Genomic DNA, 25,399 nt, shown 5'->3' with positions numbered 1-25,399 from the left:
CTGGAGATGGCTGGACTTTATAGAGCACACGGTTTTGGGAAAATTTGGGACTGGGGGTGTGTTGGGATCACTTTGCTGGTTGTAATCAAGGCTGGTGGAAGCCAGAGTGTAGACAGGCTGCCAGGGTCAGTGCTGCTGAACCAGGGCTGTTTAGCACACAGACACTCAGGGTGTGACCTGCATATTTGTTGCTGACTATGAATGTCCCAGGCAAGGAGTTACAGTAGAAAAACATTGTAAGACAGTCAGGGTTGCAGGGTGGTAAGAGGTGACACCCCAGAACCATGACACAGATGTTCTTAACAGAAAGTGGGGGCAGGTATCATGTCCCCTAGAACCAGATTGCAGCTGTGGCAGGCCATCCACCTAGGAGAAGGGACTCTAGTTTCAAACCAAGAATGTCTGGCCTGCCCAGCTGGTTTGTAAAAGTTGTGCCAATCAGACATACTCTATGGATCTTCATATTCAAGGAGAATATCAGTACAATACTAAGGCATTCCCCAGAATGATGCGCAACAGCTGTGGAAAATGGGAAAAGGCTACCACATTCTGAGTGGGTGTGGCCAAACAAGAAAACCCAAGAACTGTTTGGTTTTCCTGAATGTGGGATCAATGATTGGAAAAATCAAAAGAAGTAACTGAGACGATGAAAAGGAGAGTGCATGTTGCCAGCATACAAGAGACAAAATGGAAGGGGTTAGAATCCACAAACATCGAAGCGTTACATTATCATAGCTGAGAGGCAAGGAGGACTAGAGTAAGAATAATTGTAGCAGAAATACCTACAGGATAAGGTAGTGAACACACAAAGGAAGAGCAAGAGGCAGGCGAAAGTTACAATCGCACTGAGCAGAGAAGAAATATTTCATGTTATATGCCAGCAAGTGCTGCATGATTTGAGGAGCAGGAGGAATTCCAGCTGGTGCTGCCCCGAGTGATAAGCGACGTAATGCAGTCTGAGTACCTGACCGCCAGAACCTCTCTCGACAGACGTGGGAGAACACAGTGAGGGTTTCAATGATTGGCACCAAGGATGAGGTTTTGGAACCAGAAATGAAGCTGGATAGGATATCTTAAAGAGCCAGAGCCCGTGGTCTGATCGTTGCCAATATATACTTTGTAAAAAAGGAGCACTTAATTATAGACCAGAGCAGTGCCAGCATGTCCCAGATTACTTCCTGGCAAGAGGAAGGGATCTTAAAAAAAACAAAACAAAAGGACTATGAAGTGATCCCAGGAGAACAGATTGCAAAGCAACATAGATTGTTGCATATATCCATTCCAAGCATGCTACAGTCTTTAATTAGGTGATCACATACTATTTCTCAAATCATGCAATGTGTAATGTCATTCAGTACTATTATTACTCCTGGGGGAATTCTGAGCCACTATATGTGTGCAGAATTCATGTCCCTCTGCAGAATTTATTTGCTTCCCCACAGAAAATGACCCTCAAACAGAGGCGAGGCATGTGGGGTCACGTGCCACTGCCCCCTCCCATTTCTGTGAGTGCAGAGCTGCCCGGCTGAAGGAGAGTGCTGCTTGGCTTTGCAGCTGGATGCCGCCTCATGGGCCTAGTGCCAGTTGTGCTCCCCTTCTGTGTGCTGGGAGCCATCCTGTTTTCTGTTCAACAGTGAGTGCCCAATGGGTGGTGCAGGGAAATAGGGATGGGGTGGGATGGTAGGGGGGATAGGGGCAGTGGGGAAGGAAGGGGTGGCATAGGGCAGAGGGAGGGGGATGTGGGAGTGAGGGGAGGCAGATTGGGGCAGGGGACAATGGAGAGAGGAAAGGGGAGGGGATGGGGCAGGGGACAGTAGGATGGGATAGGGAAGAGAAGGGGACTGGGGAATTGCAGGGGGAAGCCGGAGCCGAGCATGCGGCATCCCCTTGGCAGCAGCAGTAGCTGGGGCTCCCCCGTTAAGAAATCCCATTGAACCTCGTAGACTCATAGACTTTAAGGTCAGAAAGGACCATTATGATCATCTAGTCTGACCTCCTGCACAACGCAGGCCACAGAATCTCACCCACCCATTCCTGTAACAATTCCCTAACCTATGCCTGAGTTACTGAAGTCCTCAAATTGTGGTTCAAAGACCTCAAGGTGCAGAGAATCCTCCAGCAAGTGACCCGTGCCCCACGCTGCAGAGGAAGGCAAAAAATCTCCAGGGCCTCTGCCAATCTGCCCTGGAGGAAAATTCCTTCCCGCCCCCAAATATGGCGATCAGTTTAACCCTGAGCATGTGGGCAAGACTCACCAGCCAGCACCCAGGAAAGAATTCTCTGTAGGAACTCAGATCCCACCCCCATCTAACATCCCATCACAGACCATTGGGCATATTTACCTGCTAATAATCAAAGATCAATTAATTGCCAAAATTAGGCTATCCCATCATACCATCCCCTCCATAAACTTATCAAGCTTAGTCTTGAAGCCAGATATGTCTTTTGCCCCCACTACTCCCCTGAGAAGGCTGTCCCAGAACTTCACTCCACCCCGACAAGCCCCTGGACCACCCCGACAAGGCCCCCCACACCCAGACCCCCCCCACTGAGCCCCAATCAGCCGCACCTGGATCTCCACCCCACCAAGCCCCACTCCCCCAGCTACCAGACCTCCCCCACTTCTGAGTCCACCACACCCAGACCTGCCCTGCCAAGCCCCATCCCCCCCATACCCAGACCCTCTCTGCTGAGCCCCAGCCACCTTCACCTGGACCCCCCTGCACAGTTCCATTGCTCCTGCACCTGGAACCCCCCCCCCTCCACACACAACAAGCTTCTGTGCATCCAGATCCCCCACTGAGCCACCTGCACCCAGATTGCCCCCACACAGAACCCTCTCACCCCACATCTGGCGCTCCTCCACATGTAGATCCTGCTGGGCTGAGCCTGCCTGCCCTTGCTTGGTGCAGCAGAGCAGGGCCCCAGGGTTTTTCTGGGGCAGGCCTGGCCCTTGTGATGTATCAGGGTCGGGTGCAGCCTCATCAGTGAGTCCATGTCCTGGGGAGGGGGGTGCCTGCAGGGTGATCTCCCACCTCCTTGCAACCAGTGGCCTGTGCTCCCCACTGCATGCTGGAGCTTCCATGTTTATTTATTGACAAATAAAATTTGCAAAATTTTGCAGAATTTTAAAATACTGTGCAGACTTTTTACTTTTTTGGTGCAGAATTCCCTCAGGAGTCTATTATCTATTTACACATGCACTGGGGGAGAATATACCCATAAGTCGGAGTCATGACCGAAAGCTCCAAGCTCTGAAGGACCCCAGTCTCTCACATAATTTAAGCATCATATCAATTGCATCATCATGTCAATTACACTGACAATTAATGCCCTAAATAACAATAACTCTGCTAGTCAATGTCTACAGCTCCCAGGGTTCTATCATCCAGTCCAGCCTGACCTCCATAGGTTTGACAGGTCTTCACTTACCTGCCTGGGCCTACTCCTGCTGACTTCATTGGTGCCAATCAGGACTTAAACAGCTCTGATTTAACTGCACTAATTAGAGTGGATCAGAGCAATATCACTGTTGGTTTTATACAGGCTTGATTTTTTTCCCCATTGCTAAGCTGCTACCATGCTGATTTATCTGCTTCGTGCGCTCATAATATAAATAAGATGAAGCTGCTGATGGGTCATTTCCTGAGAAGGGTCCTTTGATTTGGGACTCTCTCGCCTCCAAAGCTGTTAACCTTCCAGGCATCTTTTTTCCCCCTCTTTTGCTAAGGCTGTTGAGGAGGAGGTGGGTTGCAGTGGAGATAAAACAAGCAAAGGACTGTCTATCTTTTTTATTTGTAATTCATGGGATCGGCACCCAAACATGGCCTGGGCCTCTGTGGCTATATATAGGAGAGACAGAAACAGGAAAGATCAAGTTGTGAAATGTATATTAAAGCCCACAACTGAAGGGAAATGATTTGGTTTCAGTCACTGCTCCAGAGCGAGGGCTCCACCCCCACTTTCAAAACTAGACACTCTGCAAAAATAGCTAAACAGCCTCGTTGCTGCAAGTAATTTTTTTTAAAAGCTCTCCAATACTTTCCTGCGCTGTTGAGAAGCTGCTTTAAATCTTTAACTTGCTATTAATAATAAACCAGCTTGCCTCTGCAGGCGATCCGCACCGCTTGCGGCTGGGAGTGGAGACAGCCTCTGCAAGTAACAACAAAAGAGGAGCCCCTCGCAGGGTACAAGACAGACTTCAAAAATAAAAGCCAAAAGAACACACAAATATGTACCTGGTCTATACAGAGGAGCCGGGGGGGGGCCATGGGCAACTACCAGGTAAGAGTGATGGGGAATCTGATGAAAGGGAAAGAGTGAAATTAACACAACATGGATGTGGTCTTTAACAACAAATGGGTAACGCTGGTTTGGTGGGAGAGGGAGCTCCCTGAACTCTGGCAGTACCATTCGTTTCCTTTCAGGTACCTCATACTGATTTAGGCAGATTTGACAGCTTTCTGCTTGGGAAATGTTGAAGAATTTATGGTGGACGTTCTTATAAAATCTTTCCTTGGATCCTCTGTACCCACAGCTAAGGTATCGCTAAGTGCAGGAGCAAGAGAAGAATTGAGGTCTTGTTCTGACTTAAGTAGATATTCCCTTCCCCCAAGTGATCCTCTTTGTTTTGTTTCTATTACAGTGTAATAGAATCAGGGCCCTATTGTGCTAGGTGGTAGACAAACAGATTGTAAGGGACAGTCGCTGCCCTGAAGAGCTTACAATCTTAGGCATCAATTTCCTGCATTGTGTAGAATGATGCACAGGTGCATAATGCAGGATCAGGGCCTAACCAGGCAAGACAGACAAAGGGTGCTTGCTCTGAATGGTGCGCTCTCACTTACATGTTGTTCATATAAGTACGACATGCTGGTAGGATTTGTATATGTGCATAAATGACTCGATTCCCAATAAGTTTGTCCCCCTTGTCCCATAGGAACTGTATAAATGGGAACTGGGGGCAGATCTTCAGCTGGTCCAAAGTGAAGTCAATGAAGCTATAATTGATACCAGCGGAGGCTCTGCCTCCTGGTCTTTCCTCAGGTTGTGCAACAAGGGACAAATATATTTGCTCCCCTTGTAGCTATTCCATTCTCCCACAATAGGGCTCAGTCTGACAAGCTGCGTAGGCACCTTTTGCACAGCACCAGGACTCCCCTAGTCCCACCACAGTCGCTTGGAGCTGAGGGCACTTGGCAACTTGCAGGACTGGGCTGAAAGATGTAGTGAGTTGGAATTAAACCGTATGGCATCATGGGCACAGATCAAGGCATATGATCAGGCCCAAAGTGAAGGAATGAGACTGATACCAGCATGATTACTAACAATGAACAAGTGGGGAGGAAAATCTCTGATCTCTTGTGAAATGTCTATTTTACACGCAAGGAGTGAGGTTTGGACCTGGACGTTAAGAGGCTGAGCACAGAACTCAGCCCACGCAGAAGCAGGGTGGGGATATCGAAGATGGGGGGATGGATCACTTTCTGATTCCCTGTTCTGTTCATTCCCTCTGGGGCACCTGGCATTGGCCACTGTCGGAAGACAGGATACTGGGCTAGATGGACCTTTGGTCTGACCCAGAATGGCCGCTCTTATGTTCTTATATGGTGACATTAAACAACCTTTACATCTTCTGGAGCAGCACCTGGTATAACTTGAACAGCTCTGGGGGCCTGTGAACGTTTTGGCAACCTGTTGGGCTGCCCTAATGGCCACAGGGCTGTGAGCTTGCCATCAACATGTCCCTCCCTCCTCAGGCATGTCCCCTGCAGCATGGCTTGCAAGGGGGCAATTGGATGGCAGGTGTATGGCTGCTTTTCACTATGCCTGCTCTAGGGGGAATCCTACCCCGGTTGTAAAAAGGGCTTTAGGGCCTCTTTACTGTTCCAGCCCTTTTACGCGGAGTACAGGGCCAGAATGGAGGTGGAGACCTCACACCAGCTATAGAATTCCCCATGTACTGTGTCACTGTGGGAAGGACCGTCATCAGTAGCTATGTTTTGTATGTCTATAGCCCTTTGAGATCCTGACATGGAAGTGTTTTACAGCTAACCCTGGTGACCCCTCCCCGCCACTCGACCCCCCCCCCGAGAGCAACATGAATGATATACTCATTTTACAGGTAACTAGTAAGCATCACTTGGATAGGTGTGCACCAAGTTTGCATGGTAGACTGCAGTGAAGACATAACCTCCTGGGCCGGATCCCCAGCTGGTGTATACAACAATGGCGCTGCACCAGAGAAGATCTGTCCGCATGCTGTTCTGTATCCGATTTGTTCTCATTTTATTCCTTAGGGGCCTGATCCCGCAACCCTTAATTTGTGTCAGTAATCCTTACTTGTGCAAGCAGTGCCCTGGGTCTCAACGACACTGCTCACATGGGGGGACTGGTCCATAGCTCTGGATGTCCATTTCAGGCCTCATAGTCTGCACTCCGCTTTCTGTTCGTAGAAGCTTGCCAAGTAGAAGGCATTGATCCTCTGGTGCCAGGACGCCTGCCTGCCTGCCTCTCTGCATTGCTAGTGTTACATTTTTTTGCAACTAGCTACCTTAGCATTTATGTAGTAAAAACTACCTATATTCACTCCAGATCTGATCTTCCTGTTGAAATCAATGGCCAAGCCCTGACTGGCTTGAATGTTACAGATTCTGGTCCTCACTGAAAGTATACGGGGCTCAATCTGGCAAGGTGCTGAGTCCTCTGAGGTGATCCAGTGAAGCACTTAAGCATGCACTTAAAGTTAAGCATGTGAGTAAGTCTTATTGACTTCAGTGGGACTGCCCCTGTGCTTTAAGTTAGTTTCACTGGATCAGGCCAGAGTTTCCAGTGCCTTGTTGGATTGAGCTGTGGCAGCAGATTTCCAGTCCTCTTGTGGTGCAGTTTATTAACCTCCCCAATTAAATGGATACACACAGCACCCAACCCCCTAAACGCTACCTTAGCATGGAGTGCAAGCTCTGCCGCTGAGCAAATGTACAGGGTCTTAATGAAACGGAGCTTTAGAAAATGCAGGTGTTGCAACACCTGCTTTTAGTCTGTCAGGGTGTTAATACAATTAGCTTCCAAAACCCTGACTGTCTGGGGAGAAAAGTACACTGGGGCTCAAGGAACTGCTATAGGCAACAAGTATCTCTTTTCTCTACCGTGTCAGACTGAAGGGACAAAACAAAGTTTCATGGGTGGTCCACAAGTGGAGAGAAATCTTTTTCTTTCCATCCTCTACAAACAAGCAGTAAAGAATACATTGCTTTCAGGAAGCAGAATGTCCTGATGGCTTTTCATTACATGTACCTTGCTGTGAGTTTACTAACCATTCCGGGGCCATTCATTAACAGGGGGAAAGCATTTTGAAAAGCTACTTACTTGGCGTACCCGAGTAAGGGTGGCTGTATCTGGCTCTGTGGCTTGTTTGACTACGATCCTGCCAAATCTAAGCAGTACATTTTGATCTTTAGTAAACTAAATCAATTAAACTACATGGAGGATTTACAAAATTAACAAGTTTCTTTAACTGTTTTGTTAGATAAACCATGTATTTTTATTTGTTTGCTTAGTAGAGGTCTAGTGGACAGTAGGATCTCACAGATCTCTTTAGTTATGAGGCTGTACTGTGGCCCAGTGGTTTGGCTGTTGGACTGGGACTTAAAAAATGGGGATTCTAGTCCTGGGTCTGCTAGTGTTAGCTGTTTGATTTTCGAACAAGTCACTTCTCTCTGTGCCTCCATCTCTCTCTGTAAAATGGAGAGGCCGATCAATGATATTTGCCTCCTTTGTAAAGTGCTCTGAGGACGGTGAACATAAGAACGGCAATACTGGGTCAGATCAAAGGTTTATCTAGCCCAGTATCCTATCTTCTGACAGTGGCCAATGCCAGAGGCCCCAGAGGGAATGAACAGAACAGATAATCATCAAGTGATCCATTCCGTGTAGCCCATTCCCAGCTTCTGGTTGATGAAAAGTGCTAGTGTAACATTATCATGGTAGTTGCTCAGGTGTGTCAGATAACTCAGGATATGCCTATACAGGAAAAAACCATCCTGGGGCAGTGAGTCTCAGCACCCAACTAAACTGACTCAGCCTTGTGCTATGGGGCTAAAGGTCTTAGCCCTGTAGTCGAAGAGCCTGGATGTCTATGCAGCTCTTTTTAGCACCACAGCGAGAGTCTGAGTCAATTGACCTGGGCTCTGAGTAGGGTTTCAAGGCGTCCAGTTTTCGACCATTAAAAGTCTGGTCAGTGGCGCAGTGGGGCCCCAGGGCTATGGCACACTCCCTACCTGCCCTGGCTCTGCGCTGCTCCCGGAAGCGGCTGCCAAGTCCCTGCGGCCCCTAGGCACTGGGGCAGCCAGGGACTGGGAGGCTCTGCGTGCTGCCCCTGCCCCGAGTACCAGCTCTGCAGCTCCCATTGGCTGGGAACCGTGACCAATGGGAGCTGCAGGTGTGTGTGTCTGCGGGCACAAAGGCAGCGCACACCGCACAGAGCAGCCTGGATGCCCATGCGCCTAGAGGCCACGGGGATGTGGCAGCTGCTTCCTTAGAGCCATGGTAAGCGCTGTCGGGATCCCACACACACACCCCAACCCCCTGGCCCAGCCCAGAGCCCTGTCCTGCACTCCAAAACCCTCATCCCCAGCCCCACCCCCAGCCGGGGCCCTCACCCCCCCCCAACACCCTGCCCCAGCCCAGAGTCCCCTCCCACACTCCAAGCCCCTCATCCCTGGCCCCACCCAAGAACCTACACCCCCAGCTGGAGCCTTCATCCCCCCGCACTCCAACCCCCTACCCCAGCCCAGAGCCCCCTCCTGCACTCCATCTCTGGCCCCACCCCAGAGCCTGCACCCCCAGCCTAGAGACCATACCCCCAACCCCCTGCCCCAGCGGGTGAAAGTGAGTGAGGGTGGGGAATAGTGAGCAACAGAGAGAGAGGGGATGGAGTGAGAGGGAGCAGGGCCTCAGAGACGGGGCAGGGCATTGGCAGGGCCTCAGAGAATGGGCAGGGCAGGGGTGTTTGGTTTTGTGTGATTAGAAAGTTGGCAACCTTAGCTCTGAGACTCATTGTTGTGTTAGATATACCTTAGTAGCACAATCCTGTGAGAAGCACCTCATGATCCTTTGTTGACTACAAGTCAAGGGTTCCATTTTAGGTCTTATCTGAAGGATAGGTGTGAGTTGGAGGCTCTAACACAGAACTGGTTACTGAAGAGAAAGTCAGCCACACAATGCTGACCTGTTTCTGTTAAGTGTGTTTAGCAAAGGGGAACATAACCTCAACCGTGGCTGGCTTTGTTAAATCAGTCCATACTTGTGCTAAAAAGGTGCAGTGAGTTCCTCCTCCCGCACAACCAGGATACATTGAGCTGTGGGCAGGAGAGGGCAGGACTATGCCACAGTCTAGAGCTGGGCAAATAATGGATTTTTTGGTTCATTGCAACAGAGAGTCCTGTGGCACCTGTAAGACTAACAGATGTATTGGAGCATAAGCTTTCGTGGGTGAATACCCACTTCGTCAGACGCATTTCCATTACATGCGTCTGATGAAGTGGGTATTCCCCCATGAAAGCTTATGTTCCAATATATCTGTTAGTCTTAAAGGTGCCACAGGACTCTCTGTTGCTTTTTACAGACTAACACGGCTACCCCTCTGAAACTTGGTTCATTGGCAACTTCAAAAAGTAAAAAAAAAATTGTTTTAGGTAGGACCAAAAAGAAAACTGGTTTATTTCTTTATTGAAATTTTTGGCCAATGTAGATGTTAAAGAAAAAATCCTTTTGAGTTGAATGAAACATTTGTTTGACCCAAAACAAAGTGTTTCATTTTGTTTTTGAGCATTTTTAAATATCTTCAACCCCAGTCTCAGTCGTGGCCTCTAGGGGCTGCTGAAACACAAATAAGTAGTTATCATACAGTATCTCTCCCAGCCAAGACAGCAATATGTAGATTTACAGAGAGAGAGACACACACACAAGACGAACAAATACAAATATAAAAGATAGGGCTCTATTCTCCACCTTCCTTGCATCTAGTGTGGTCACTCCTACCTGCACACAATGGCTGTAAAAGTAGGGTGACCAGATAGCAACTGTGAAAAAAACGGGACGGGGGTGGGGGGTAATAGGCACCTATATAAGAAAAAGTCCCCCAAAATGGTACATCTAGTCACCCTATGTAAAAGGCTACCATTCTGGTCTGGTAGTAGTTCACACTGACTTTGCACAAACACGTCTGACTAGTGACTACCCAACGTGCAATGCAACAGTGAATCTTACCTCTAGATGGCTTTGCCATGTCTCTTGACTATCTTCGCTAGAAATGAGTGGTGCGATACCTGCACTACTATCACCACCAAGCATTAAAATCCAATTTAGAAAATGTTAGGCCTGACCCTGTATATGCTTGTTCTGTTGGGTGCTCCTTACTCATGCAAATAGCCCTGGGGAAGTCAATGCCACTAGAGTTTTCAGGACCGTGTTCATGCTTTGTTCCATGCATAGGGCCTGATTTTCATTTAAACTAAGGCCCCTTTATTCATAGATTCCATAGCCAGAAAGGGACCATCGTGATCATCTGGTCTCACCTCCTGTATAACACAGGCCATGGAACCCCGCCCCCCTCCCCCCCCCAAAAATAATTCCTAGAACAGCTCTTTAAGAAAAACATCTAATCTTGATGTAAAAATGGCCAGTGATGGAGAATCCACCACAACCCTTGGTAAATTGATCCAACGGTTAATTACAATCACTGTTAAGAAACATACACCTTATTTCCAGTCTGAATGTGTCTAACTTCAGCTCCCAGCCATTGGATTGTTATGCCTTTCTCTGCTAGGCTGAACAGCCCCTTATTGAATATTTATTCCCCATGTAGGTACTTATAGACTGTAATCAAGTCACCCCATAACCTTCTCTCTGGTAAGCTTAATAGATAGACTTGATCTCAATTACTAATGTTTTCTAATCTCTTAATCATTCTCATGGCTCTTCTCTGAACCCTCTCCAATTTATCAACATCCTTCTTGAATAGTGGACATCAGAACTGGACACATAATTCCAGCAGCGGCTGCACCAGTGCCAAATATAGGGTAAAAAAACCTCTCTACTTCTACTCAAAATTCCCCTGTTTATGCATCCAAGGATCAGGTTAGCCCTTTTGGTCACAGCATCACACAGGGAGCTCACGTTCAGCTGATTATCCACCATGACCCCCAAATCTTTTTCAGTCCTTCCCAGGTTAGAGTCCCCATCGGAAGTATGGGTACATTCTTTCATCCTAGGTGTATACATTTAGCCGTATTAAAACACCTTGTTTGATTGTGCCCAGCTTAGCAAGTGATCCAAATCTCTCTGTACCAGTGACCTGTCCTCACCACTCCTCCAATTTTTGTGACATCTGCCAACTTTAGCAGTGGTGATTTTATGTTTTCTTCCAGGCCATTAATAAAAATGTTAAATTGTGTAGGGTCAAGAACCAATCCCTGGAGAACCCCACTAGAAATACACCTATTCTATGATGATTCCCCATTTACAATGACATTTTGAGACCTATCACTTTGCCAGTTTTTAATCCATTTAACGTGTGCCATGTCAATTTTACATTGTTCTAGATTTGTAATCAAAATGTTATGCCATAGCAAGTCAAATGCTGTACAGAAGTCGGTATATTATAGCAACCCTATTGTGTTTATCAACTAAACTTGCAAGCTCATCAAAAAAGATATCAAGTTAGTTTGACAGGATCTACTTTCCATAAACCCATGCTGATTGGCATTAATTATATTACCGTCCTTTAATTCCTTATTATGACTCCCATATCAGTCGCTCCATTATCTTGCTCTCGATCGATATCAGACTGACGGGTCATCTCGTTTACCCTTTTTAAATATTGGCACAACGTTAGCTGTCTTCCAGTCTCCTGGAGCTTCCCCAGTGTTCCAAGATTTATTGAAAATCAACATTGAGTCCCACAAGTTCCCCACTCAGCTCTTTGAAAACTCATGGATGCAAATTATCTGGACCTGCTGACTTAATGTCTAACTTTTGTAGCTGCTGTTTAACATCCTTCTTCGATACCAGTGGAATGGAAAGAGTGTTATGTGATATGCCCACATCTGATTTTTCTCACATACAAAATAGAAATATTTGTTGAACACTTTTGCCTTTTCTGCATTATTATTGATAATTCTACCACTTCTGCCTAGTAAGCAACCACTATTATTGTTAAGATTCTTTTATTCCTAAAATACTTTTTTTTTTTTTAAATCCCAACTCCTTATTATGCTTAACTCCGGTGGTCATAGATTTTTCATTGTGTCCCTTTGCTTCCCTTATTAAATTTCTACATTTCCTAGCTTCTGATTTATATTCATTACTATTGACTTCCTCTTTCTTCCATTTCTTTACCCCACCCTAGCTATGTATATGGGTCTTAAAGTGGGGTATACACTTTAGGCCTATTACCTTTAAAGATGACTAAATCTGAATGTATTAATGTCCCGAAAGATTTTCAATAATCTTTGAAAGCAAAATGTGATTCTGCAAACTCATCCCCATGCTGCTAGTGTTAACTCATATGTGTAGATGGATTGGGGCCAATACTGAGGCCCTCATACAGTTTTTACTTAGTCCATGCTCAGATAAACCCTATTGACCTTACAGTGACTTAGAAAGTAGTTTGCAAAGTAATGAATAAGTAAGGGCCTCTGGAGCTGGACTACTGATCTCAGTAGAATTACTTGCATGAGCAAAGAGTAGTAATAGTTGGCAGCTCAGTTTCCTCTCCTCTAGAGAAATTACAAAAGGATTACCTGCTGATCAATGTTGGCTTTAAAACATTTTTCAAATCATGGATTTTTTTTCTCCAGCGCGTGTGTGTGTGTAAATGTAACTGAGTTACAGACAATCACCGATGCTAGGAAATGTGCATTACATTAATGGTGAGTTTCGGGTATTGCTACCCAACTTCTAGTGTAACTTGCGTTTGTATCTGAGAGCAATTTTCTGCAACAAAACACAAGCATGTGATGCGCGGCCGATGAAGTCAATGGAGCTATGACAACTTCCACCAGCTGAGCTCCTGCTCTTTGTCTTTACATGAGGATGGCGGTGTAGTAGCACTGGTTAAAAATGTTTGCCCTTTTCCATTTCAGACTCTGCTTAAAAAAAAAAAAGCTCAATGAATAACACGATTGAACTTTCCTGCAGGTTGCAATTCAGTTGGAAAGTATTTCATGAAGCTACTTGAACATTCATACGGGACAACGCTTAGTAGTAACAACGGTAGGTTTTGCAGTTTTAGCCTTCCTGCAGCTGGGCTCAACACTGCATCTCTTACTCAGGCCAGTAATCCTTGAGTGAATATTATTCAAGCAAGTAAATACTGGATTGGACCCAATGTAAAGTAAAATCTTGAGAAACGATAGTTGACTTTATAAAGCTAAAGGCACAATGTTCATGAGACCTCAACTTCGAGACTGTTGGAGACTAACATCTGATGGCAAACTCCTTGTACAGAAAAAAGTGACTATTTTGACCACTAGTCTGAAATCGCACATTCTTTCATTGAAAACAGTTAATTAGGAATTGAGCTCTGAAGTTAATTTCACCAAGGTCATCCACTGTTCTATTGGGCCCGGTGACCCTGTCTCTAGTAATCACAGCATTACCATACAACGTTATAGCTTTCTTTTCAGTCGATGACATAATCTCTTTAATTGGTGTCAGGAGGCCTGCTTATGAAAGAACCATGGAAAACACCTATAGACTATAATTTTACTCCCCCTATTCACAGAGCAAAATGAAACAAGCCTTAAGAATGTACTAGAGACTCATTACATCCCCTAGGTTGTCAACACAAAGCCCTTGTATTTCAACCAAAGGCATTAGGAATTATCAATTCTGTTTACTTCTAACTTCAGCCTGTGAACTATTAACCTTTTCAGCAAAACTGGCGAATAGTAAATGTCAGGTAATCCTCTCTGGGAAAGTTAAGAGGGTGGATAATACATTTTAATTGATTCAAACTTTCATGAGCAAAAGTTTAAAATATCAACAGGAAAATCCCAGTTGATGTATTTATTTTAAGCTTGATCCCACAATTCTCTATTTACTAGAGTAATTTTAACGGTCCCTTTTTCAAATCCAAGAGTTACAACCGAAAACCTGTATGCTGGCTATTATAAACTCTACTGTTTATCTCCCTTACAACATATTTGACAGCATTCTACAGTGATGATGGCTAAAAAAATCTTCAGTAAGCTATAGTGGTTTGGACAGTCAGATAATTCCTATAGAATACTAAGATCCATTTTACCAGTTCTTTACTGGCCTGATGTTTTTGTGCTATTTCATCCATCACATTCTCCTGCCTGCCCTCAGTCCTATATAGTTTCAAGCTGTTGGGATCTTTCTGAGGTTTCCATATTGCCAAGTCATTTCATCCTTTTAGTGATGCTGTGTAAAGTCCCGTGATGTTTTCATAAGACTATGTAGCGATCTCATGGAAATTTGTACCCACTGGTTGACATTGTCTTTACATTCTCCTCAAAGGCCATATTGCTGGTTGAAAACCTATTTTGGCTTTCTTTAAAATAAGGATGAAAATCATTTGAATTTTTTAAAAAGAAGTAGTAATTATTTTAAAGAATACAGCATTTGAAATGCTTTAGATTTTCATAATTAGAGATAAATCAAGAAAACTACATTTTCATAATTGCAGGCAAACAGCATATTTGTATAATTCCCAATCTCCCTTCATAGCAGATCTTCACAACCCTTGAAACTTCATTTTTGAATGACGCATGTTATACCAAGTATCAGACTTAATGCTACTTGCATTAAATCCAACAAAAGTCATCCATGTCAGAATACTTGCACACTAGTTATTAAAATTAGGGAAATAAAGCATCCACCTCGAGCCTCAATACACAAAATGAAAGTAAAACTAGACAAACCATGTCAAGATGAAATAGAAAGTATAAATGTCTGCTCTCTAGGCATGAGAATAAACTAGAAATTATCCATACACCATAATTATTAGTGAAGCACAGAAAAAGAACCTATTGCAACAAATGATTCTTGGTGAGATCCCGCGTCAACTCTCTCTGCGTCAAATACTACCAGACTGAGCTTAGAAGACAAAATCAGAACAGAAACCACAATTTGAGTGAAGTGTGTTTTACTAGTGTACAGTATATTTACACGGATCCCACAAAAGCCTGTGGGCCTATGGAGATGGACTGCTTGGATGTGTGAATCATCCGCTTTGTCAACGATATTGTGAAAATTAATGAGTGGTCTCACTGAGTATAATGGGACTGCTTACCAGACTAAAGTTAGAGTGAAGGGATAGTCTAGTAGCTAGTGTCCTTACCTCACCTAGGATTTCGGAGACCTTGGTTTGAGTCCCTGTTTGATCAGAGATAAATCACTTTGCCTGTTGGTACCTCAGTTTCCCATCTGCCAAAGGGGAATAAGAGGCCTTGCCTCCCTCATGGGGGTATGTATGTATTAAAGATTGGGGAGTGATCAGACATTACAGTGATGGAGCAGCTGAGTTATCTAGACATGTAGATAGAGGTGTTTGTAGGATGGAGGCCTACGTGGCAATATCTGGGCTGTATGAGTACTTATTTGCTCTGATTATTGTCAATTAGAAGTTTGCTGCCAATCATCCATTTGCACATAGAGTCCTTGCATGATTCTGCTGCATAAATACTAAGGATTAGTTATTCGGTAATCTGAATGGGAGCTCTTTTGTGGAGCAGTGAGATGTTTTTTCTCTTGTGTAGCTGTTTTGGAGAGACATTATAAGCATACACTTCCTTTGTGTACACAGGCCCATCTTTTTGTGTATAGAGAATATACTATTGAAACATAGTTGGATTTTGATCCCCATGCTCCCCAGTCCCAGTGGATATCAGTGGCTACTCGTGCAGTGTGGTACTACTCATCATAGATAAGGGTTGATTTATACATCCCAAGTGATGGGGCTTCTATTGTTCTGCTTGGACGGCTATTTCACAACCGCAGAGAACTCTGCATAAAAAAACTTTTCTTAAGTGTTCTACCTACACTTTCCATTAACTTCATCCCATTATACCTAGCCATACCATGCCCTGGCACCAAACTAAATAATTTTTGTCCTCGGTGCTCAAATTCTCGCAGATATTGTGCCCATATCTCACAATTGTTGATTAGTCAAATTCAACAGACTGGGCCAAATTCATCTCTGCTGTGGCAGCTCCCCTGATTTAGATGGAGTTACATGAGACATGAGTTTGAATCTTAGGACCTCATCCAAAGACAACTGAAGTCCACGGGAAGACTTAATTACTATTTATCATTCCTAGTATCACTATACTACCTTGGAACCCTTGTAATAGACCAAAATCCCATTGTGCAAAGTGCTGTACAAACACAGAATGATGACAGTCCCTTCCCCATAGAACTTAGTCTACATAATGAGCTTTGGCTCAAGCCCTTAGTTCTTGTGAGGGCTTATTCCCTTACAGTGAGTTTTTTCTATAGGCATCAAGGAGAGCCAGATGGAGCCATAATCTTGCTTCATGACCTCCTGTGTTTCCCTCCACCCCCAACTCGCTCCTGAAATCAACAGTGTAAGATCTACCATTTTCTAAAATGTAATAATAAAACAACCTTCTTGCAGTTCCATTGGTTGTGTCCGGTCTGTTCCCTTCCTGGAGTGCTGTTTCAGTAACCATTGTAACTGTCATAGGGGCAATAGCAACATCTCTATAAGTTTCCTCTAGAGGAGAGACCAGCCAGACCTCTGCCACTGACTGTTAGGGTGACCAGATGTCCCGATTTTATAGGGACAGTCCCGATTTTGGGGTCTTTTTCTTATATAGGCTGCTATTACTCCCCACCCCCATTCTGGTTTTTCACACTTGCTGTCTGGTCACCCTACTGACTGTAGATCACTAGATCAAGACTAAGGTCTTTGAAAACCAGCTCCCAGTTTATTCCCCCCATTCACATAGCCAATACTCCAAAGCCCCAAACTAACTCTAATATAGATGTACAAGAGTGTACACAGGGGAGTCATGGGGTATCGCCTGTAACTTGTAGCAGTGTGGCTGAGGATACACAGGAATAAAACAAGAAGCTTTCTCACCCACAAGTGCTCATTAGTTATCCAAACCAATTACAAAATATGTTGCCTGCATTATGGTTTTGTCCTTAAGCAAGCCAACCAATTTGCTGCAGAAACTAGCGTAATTTTCCTTTTTGCTGCTGCCTTTTTCCCCTCTCCCCTTGTTTAAGTTCTTAGGAAACGGACGTGCCCATTTAGTTACAAAGTGTGTGTATGTGTTTGTGTTTTCAGTGAAAAGAAAAAGCCCCACTGGTTTGAGTTTTTACAATGTTTGCCCCTTTTCCCAGCAGGGATGTGTTTTGAGTGCCAGGAGACAAACAGTGTGGCCTCAACAAGCCGAATTTAAAAAAGAACATCATTTCCATTATGTAGTCAATCTCAATTACAAGCAAATGTTTTCTCTGCTGAGACTTTCCTCTTTTCAGAGCATTATGCAAGCCTCTTTTGTGGGTTGAGAGAAAGGATCAGTGGTCAATAGGGAGCAGAGTGTTGTGTACAGTGGATTTTTGTATCCTTCAGTCTACTACATAATGCGTTTTGTCAGGAGAACAGCCCAACATCCTGAGCAGATTTGCTGAATTAAAGAGCACAGCAGGGATAGGAAACTTGTTGCTAGGTGACTGACAACTGCTGCATGTCAGTATCTCTGTGCCGGAGGTTACTCTTTCCTTTTCTTCCACTACTCAGTCTTGCCTTTTAATCTGCATCTATAATTAACTCTGTTAATACCATGTATCCATTTGTTTCTCTTTTACTGTGCTTCAGATGGCCAAATTACCATTATTTAATCTTAAACTGAGAGAGAACTATTTAATTTTTGTGCTTGGCTTGGCTTAGATGAGTTGAAATATTATGCAGCGCAATGTCTCATGTCTGCTTTGCCATTATATGGCTCTTAAGGGATGTTTCAGAAGATATGTTCTTTGTTAATTGTAATGCTCAATGAAACATTTGTCCATTTGCCATTATTTCCATGGCCTGTTTGTTTTGGTGCAACTTAATTAAAATGCAATTGCTTTTAACCGTTTATGGTTGGTGACTTTCCAAGTGCTTCAACTAATATACTTTGCAAAACAGATTTCCTGCATTACAGTCTGTCTCTCTTAAATGACTGGAAGTCAAGGATTGAATCTGATCTAGATTCCCAGTGGTAGGTGTAAACTGAACAATGGTTCTTGCTGTGATTATTTCCAAGAAAATACTTTTTCATGCTCAGATCAACCATTTTAGATTTATGATTCTGTAACACCATGATGTTTTGCATATGGATTTGCATTTAAGAATTGCATTACTGGCTTATGTTCTTCAGTCACCCAGAGAAAAATGTCTTTTGTCTTATTCCAGTTTGTGTTTAGCCATTGATGCAAAATATAATGTATTTAGCAGACATACCGATTATTATTGAAGCATGTTTCCTCTTTATTAAATGACATGAAAATACACTTTGTCCTTCTTTCAGGTTTGGTCTCTGAGGAAAGAGATGCAGTACCCTAAATTTTATTGAGACATTTGTATGTACGTTATTGGGAAATTGAGTTCACTGGTTTGGATGAGTTCAAATAACAATGATGCTCTTATTTATTGTTTATGCTTGTAGCAAGGCCTGAATCTCGTGTGTATGTGTGTAATACTTTATATGAAAAGTAGAGGGTAACTTAAAACTAATAAATAAATAAATAAATGAACCCACAACGGGCCAAATTCCCTGGTGTAAAGGGATGCCCTTTCAATGACTGGAGCTGAATATTGCCCACTTACACCACCAGTAAATTTGACCCAGTGCTTAATTTGTGCCAGGGCTGAACCTCAGCACCTCTGGGCCTGGCAGTTCAGAGCCCCGGCACCTCTGGGCCTGGCAGTTCATAGCTCTGGCCCCTCTGGGCTTGCTGCATCAGTTATGGATGTAAAAAAATTGCTTGAGCCCCAGCATCTAATTTCTTGAAGCCCAGCGACTCTTTCATGACAAATTAAGCACTGATTTGACCCAAAGAATTCAAAGAAAAGGACAAAATGCAGCTGTTTCCAACAGAGGACTTACAATGCAAAACTCTCCTTCATATTATCAAATTTTTACAATTCTGGCTATTGGCCTGGATTCAGCCTGGGTAGATGAAAGTCCTGTGAGGCAAGGCTGGCAAGGTTGCCAGTGGAAATCATCTATGACCCACTCTGTGGTCAGCATGGCAGACAGAGGTCATGATCAGTATGGCATGGGGATTTGCCAGTCTCAGTGGGGGAATTCGTAGGGAGCTCCTGGCAAGAATGAACCTTTTGTCCCCCAGAGAACCCCAACAGAGAAAAGGTGGTGGGACCACTGCTTTCCCTTCCTGCTGGTGAATCTCCCCTGTGGTGCAAGGGCCTCTGTGGTATAAGGAGCTATAAATTATACCTCCATATGCCAGCTTCCATGAGATCAGGTACAGCCAGTTGGAAAAGAGTAGTGTAAAGAGCGGTCTCCTATTGCATCTACGGTCCTCAACATCTCAAGCTCCTTGTCTGTACCAGTGTCCTCCAGAATGTGCAGCAGAGGGACTAAAATTCATAGCAGCATCTTTGGCAGTAATGGGTGCAATCCTGAGCTTCCCAACACAGGAAGGTAATGAAGAAAGCGCACCAAATCTGTCTGGTATGCAAAGTGGGCAATAATATAGGATGCCAGCAGAGGGCAGCAGTATGCTGAGATGGGCATGCCAAGCTAGTGTTACGCAAGCAGTGTAATAATCTGAGGGGTCAGAACTTGGTTGGCCAAGATGTGCAAAGCACCCACGGACCAACAACAGGGAAATCAGTGGGGGTATCTGCTCATCATCTTAGATGTCTGTACACAAATGCAAGGAGTATGGGGAATGAACAAAAATAAATGGAAATATTAGTACATATGCTAAATTGTAACTTAATTAGCATCACAGAGACTTGGTGGGATAAGTCCCATGACTGGAATACTGGTATAGAGGGGTACATCTTGTTCAGGAAGAACAGGCATGGTAAAAAGGGACAAGATGTTACATTATATATCAATATATACACCTGTTCTGAGGTGCAGAAGGAGGCAAGAGGCAGACTGGTTGAAAGTCTCTGGGTAAAGATAGGGGTGAGGTGATGGTATGAGTCTACTATAGACCACCACATGAGGAAGAGGGGGTGGATCAGGCATTTCTAGAACAAATAACAGAAATATCCAAACCACAAGACCTAGTAGTAATGGGGAACTTTCACTATCCAGAAATGAGTTGGAAAAGTGATACAGAAAAACACATTTCTAAGAAGTTCTTGGAACATATTGGGGAAAACGTTTTGTTTCAGAGTGGAGGATGTAAGCAGGAGGACAGTCATTTTATACTTGATTCTGACCAACAGGGAGGAATTGATTGTGAATCTGAAGGTGGAAGGCAATTTGGGTGAAAGGGATCATCAAATGATAGATTTCATGATTCTAAGGAAAGGAAGCAGTGAAAGCAGCAGAATAAGGACAATGGACTTTAAAAAACAGACTTTAACAAACTCAGAACTGGTAGGTAAGCTTCAATGGGGGAAAAAAATCTAAGGGATAAAAGAGTTCAGGAGAACTCATTTTCTCAAGGAGACAATTAAAGGCCTAACTGCAAAATATCCCAGTGTGAAGGAAAGATAGGAAGAATAGTAAGAAGCCAAAATGGCTCAATCAGGAGCTCTTTAATGACCTGAAAATAAAAAAGGAATCCTAAAAAAGTGGAAACATGGACGAATTGCTAAGGAGGAGTACAAAAGAATTGCACACGTGTAGGAACAAAATCAGAAAGGCTAAGGAACAAAATGAGATACAGCTAGCATAGGACATAAAAGGCAATAAAAAGATGTTCTTTAAATACATAAGGAGCAAGAGAAAGATGAAGGCAAGTGTAGGTCCTCTACTTAGCAGGGAAGGATTGCTAATAACTAATGACATCAAGAAAGGTGAGATATTTAAAGCCTATTTTGCTTCAGCCTTCACTAAAATGGTTAATGGTGACCAGATATGCAACAAAATTAATATTAACAACAAGGGGGAAGGAATGCAAGTCAAAATATAGCGAGAACAGGTTAAAGAATATTTAAATAAGTTAGATGTACTCATATATCAGCAGGACCTGATGAAATTCATCCTAGGATACTTAAGGAACTAGCTGAAGCAATCCTGGAACCATTAGCAGTTATATTTGAGAACTCCTGGAAGACGAGTGAGGCCCCAGAAGACTGGACAAGGGGAACAAAAAAGACCCGTGGAATTACAGATCAGTCAGTGTAACTTTGATACCTGGAAAGATACTGGAACAAATTATTAAACAATCAATTCGTAAACACCTAGAGGATAATAGATTTATAAGGAATATCCAGCATGGATTTGTCAATAACAAATCATGTCAAACCAACCTAATTCCCTCCTTTGACAAGGTTACTGGCCTAATAGATGGGGGAGAAACTTTACATGTGATATATCTTGATTTTTTTTAGTAAGGCTTTTGACAGTCCCACATGACATTCTCATAAGTAAATTAGGGAAATACGGTCTAGATTAAATTATTATAAGGTGGGTGCACAGCTTGTTGAAAGACCATACTCAAAGACTAGTTATCAGTGGTTTGCTGTCCAGCTGAGAGGGCATACCTAGTGGGGTCCCTCATGGGTCAGTGCTGTGTCTGGTACTAGTCAATATTTTTATTAGTGACTTGGCATACTCTTCACGCCATTATCTAATGACACTGAGATGGGAGGAGTTGAAAGCACTTTGGAGGACGGGATTAGAATTCAAAATGACCTTGACAAATTGCAGAATTGGTCTGAATTCAACAAGATCAAATTCAGTAAAGACAAGTGCAAAGTACTATACATAGGAAGGAAAAATCAAATGCACAACTACAAAATGGAGAATAACTGGCTAGGTGGTTGTACTGCTGAAAAGGATCTGGGGGGTTATAGTGGATTACAAATTAATTATGAGTTAATGATGTGATGCAATTCCCAAAAAAGCTAATACCATTCTGGGGTGTATTAACAGGAGTGTCATAGGTGAGACATGGGCGGGTGTGGACTTGATGACATCCGTAAACATTTTGCAGAGAGGCTCATTTAGAACAAACAAGACCTCTTTTGAGACCTTCACATTCGTATGTGGTTTTAAATCCTACTCTCGTTATTGGGGTGACTAGCCCCTCTGGAGTCACCTGGGAAAGTTGAGCTGGATTTATGCCACATACATGGAGTATTGTCTGCGTCTGAGTGGTTGCATTAGTCAAAGTGGCATTTTTCAGACACATTTTGTGGATTTCAAAAGGATGGAGAGATCTGTCTGTCTGTATGTTGCTTACTGCCTGATATCATCAGATATTATAACGTGGAAGACGGTTCTTTCATTTACAGCTACGGCGTATTGTATACACTAGTTTAGAATGAGGGTGTAGACAGGAAATTTGAAACTCTTTTCTACGTGGTGCACATGAATATTTTCAGTAAATGTTCAATGTCTTGCTGTATTATACCAGCATAATTTTCAAATATCTTGGAAGTTTAATTGTGTGTGACCTGGAGCACTCAAACCATATTCTCCCTTTAGATACATCTGTGCAGCCTCATTGCCTTCAAAGGGGTTGCACAGGTATAACTAAGAGCAGAATATCCTTTGCTGTGATGCCTACAAAAAACTTGACAAGAGTTAGGCTGCTGGTGTGCTGAGCCCACTACCAGTCATGCTGACCAAAACTGTTGTAATTGTTTCCTGGCACTTCCCTGTCAGTCTGCCCATATTCTTCTCTTCTCTCTTGTCTTATACTTAGATGGTAAGCTCTTTGGGGCAGGGACTGGCTTTGGTCTGTGTTTTGTACAGCACCCAGCACGATGGGGTTCTGATTCATGACTAGGGCTCCTCAGTGCTACGATAATATAAAGAAGAAGAAGAATATCACTCTGAGTGCAGGGCATTAATCAGAGTGTGTGGTTTGTACATGCTTCCTTCCCTTGGAATTTCATGTAATGACAGCTGGACAATTTACATGACTGATTTGCCATGAAAAGTCCTCAGGACTCTTAGGAAAGGTACTTCTATTCCTTCTGTGATATAGGAAGAGTCGGTATATTTTATGCCAGGAGATAATAGACAGCTGAAGAGCTGTTCTTCAATTACTTTGTGCAATGTATGCTGACACTGAATATGGGGGGAGAATTCATTCTGTTGGGAATGGCCTGGCAGAGCTCTGAGTGAGGGAACCACCGAGCAGAGAAGCTGCACAGGGTAGCGTGCATACCCACTGTGCACCCCAACAGGCGGGTGTGGAGGAGGCTTCTGGAGGACCCACTGGACTGACATTCATACTGTTCTCATGCCCCCAAAGCACTGTGCAGGGCACTCAAGGAGGTGGTGGCCACGAATTAGGGGTGACCAGATGTCCCAATTTTATAGGGACAGTCCCGATATTTGAGGTTTTTTCTTATAAGGCACCTAATACCCCCACCCCCGTCCCGATTTTTCACACTGGCTATCTGGTCACCCTACCACGATTCGAGCCTGTAAGTTGGAGCAGCACCCATGAAGGGGCTGTTATACAGCCAGTGACCTGCCTCTGGTTCACAGTGGGTGGGTTTCCCATCTAACTCCCACATAGTCCCTGCCCCCCAGAGCTAACTTGCACTAGCTTTGGGTGGGAAAGGGGGACATTGCACGCCAGGGAACGTAGCCTTAACACTGCAAGGAAGAGTCCTATTTCTCACCGTGAAATGAAATGACCTCCCGCCTCTTGTGCGCATGGGGCAGCCATGAACAGGTGAGACAGGCCGTGTGGATACATTCCAGATCCCCGGCAGAGTTGTCTGTAGTGTCTTCAGACAACCTCCACCCCACCTCTTGGAAGCTCTCTCTAGAGTTTAAATCCGCTCACTGTTACAACTGCAGCTGTTGCTAGTTTCTGCCGGTCCTTTGCTGAATCAACCGGTTCGTAAGTAGCCATTCCTGCCAGGGAATGGGAGAGGGAGGTGGAGAATGAAATGAGACGGCAAAGAAGAGGAGGCAACATAGGATGAGGAAAGACAATTAAGGATGGGAGAAGTGGCTCTAACCAAACTGCACCTTCACTTTCACAAACCAGTCTGTGGAGACATCTTCAACAAGGTGTAGCAGTTTCCACGTAAAGTCCATTAATATAGACCAAGCCTATCTACTAAGCATACAAGTTGTCTTTTGTAGCCTATAAGACTAACCTGCTTGCTTGTGTGTGTGTGTGTGTGTGTGTGTGTGTGTGTGTGTGTGTGTATATATATATATATATATATATATATATATAATCTTTTCTTATAGTTTAAGTATTTGATGTATTAGGCTTATAAATTTATATTAAAAGTAAGTTTGGCTGTAATGCAAGAGACCTACAGGCCATATCCTGTATGTTAAGCTAAGGGAAAGTTAGCATATCTATATTAAGACCTTTTACTCAAAAAGCAAAGTTGACCTATAGCTTGTTACCTAAATAGATGAGTACCCACGTCTATGTCTATGACCTTTTATCTAGACCAATGGACAATGGAAAATGGCATGGGGGGGGTTTCCCACAGACTTAACAAGTACACCACAAGAGACTGATGTGCGTATGTACCTGTCATCAATATGCACATACATACTAACCTATGGGGTAAGTGTACCCTAACATTTCTGTGGGTGAGGAATGAAATTTGGGCATAAGAGGAAGGAGGTCCGGCATTTGCCCTATAAAAGAGGTAACCCACCTCAATAGAGTATCTCCGTTCTTACTTTACTCCATCTCCATTTATCTCCATTTCTCTCTCTCTGTTCTCCATTTCTCCATTCTCACTTTACTCCATCTCCATTTCTCACTATCTCCATTCTCACTTTACTCTATTCTCATTTACTTCCTCCACTCTATCGATCTACGATGACTGCTACTACTTGTAGGCTATATTTGTTCTTCTTAAACTTTAAGTTTCAAGGGAACTAGGCTAAGTTTGGTTTCCTAAGTTTTATTCTTAGTTTGTTTATTAGGTTTTGATTTAACTTTAAGTTAGTCAAGTAAACCCTAGTCAGCTTTGATAGCGCTTAGCATTTTCTAAGCACTGCATCCCTCACTCAAGAATTGAGAAACCTGAACTGCAAGGCTGGTCCTGTGTCTCTTACCACCAGGTTATCAAGGAAGAGTGTGAGTATGTTAACCAAAGCTTTGTTGCATGTAATACTATATTATCATATGTATCTTTTAAATAGCAGTAATACAATTGTAACTTTGTAACTCTGGGTATTTTACCATTTACTTACTATTATTAATTTTAATA

The 25,399-nt window shown here is 43.7% G+C and overlaps 1 protein-coding gene across 3 annotated transcripts in view; it reads left to right on the top strand.

Moving 5' to 3' along the window:
* The first annotated feature begins 4,125 nt into the window (after positions 1 to 4,125).
* The window catches only part of SIX6 (SIX homeobox 6), a 133,878-nt gene continuing 112,604 nt past the window's right edge, over positions 4,126 to 25,399 (top strand). For all 3 annotated transcript variants that reach the window (XR_010600813.1, XR_010600810.1, XR_010600812.1), the window contains exon 1: positions 4,126 to 4,284. The gene's annotated coding sequence lies outside the window, so the exon portion shown is untranslated. The remainder of the gene's footprint in view (positions 4,285 to 25,399) is intronic.

Source organism: Chrysemys picta, chromosome 4 (assembly GCF_011386835.1).
Source record: "Chrysemys picta bellii isolate R12L10 chromosome 4, ASM1138683v2, whole genome shotgun sequence".
Lineage (NCBI taxonomy): Eukaryota > Metazoa > Chordata > Testudines > Emydidae > Chrysemys > Chrysemys picta.
Note: the sequence above shows the minus strand (reverse complement) of the source record. Positions and strands in the feature narration are given on the sequence as shown.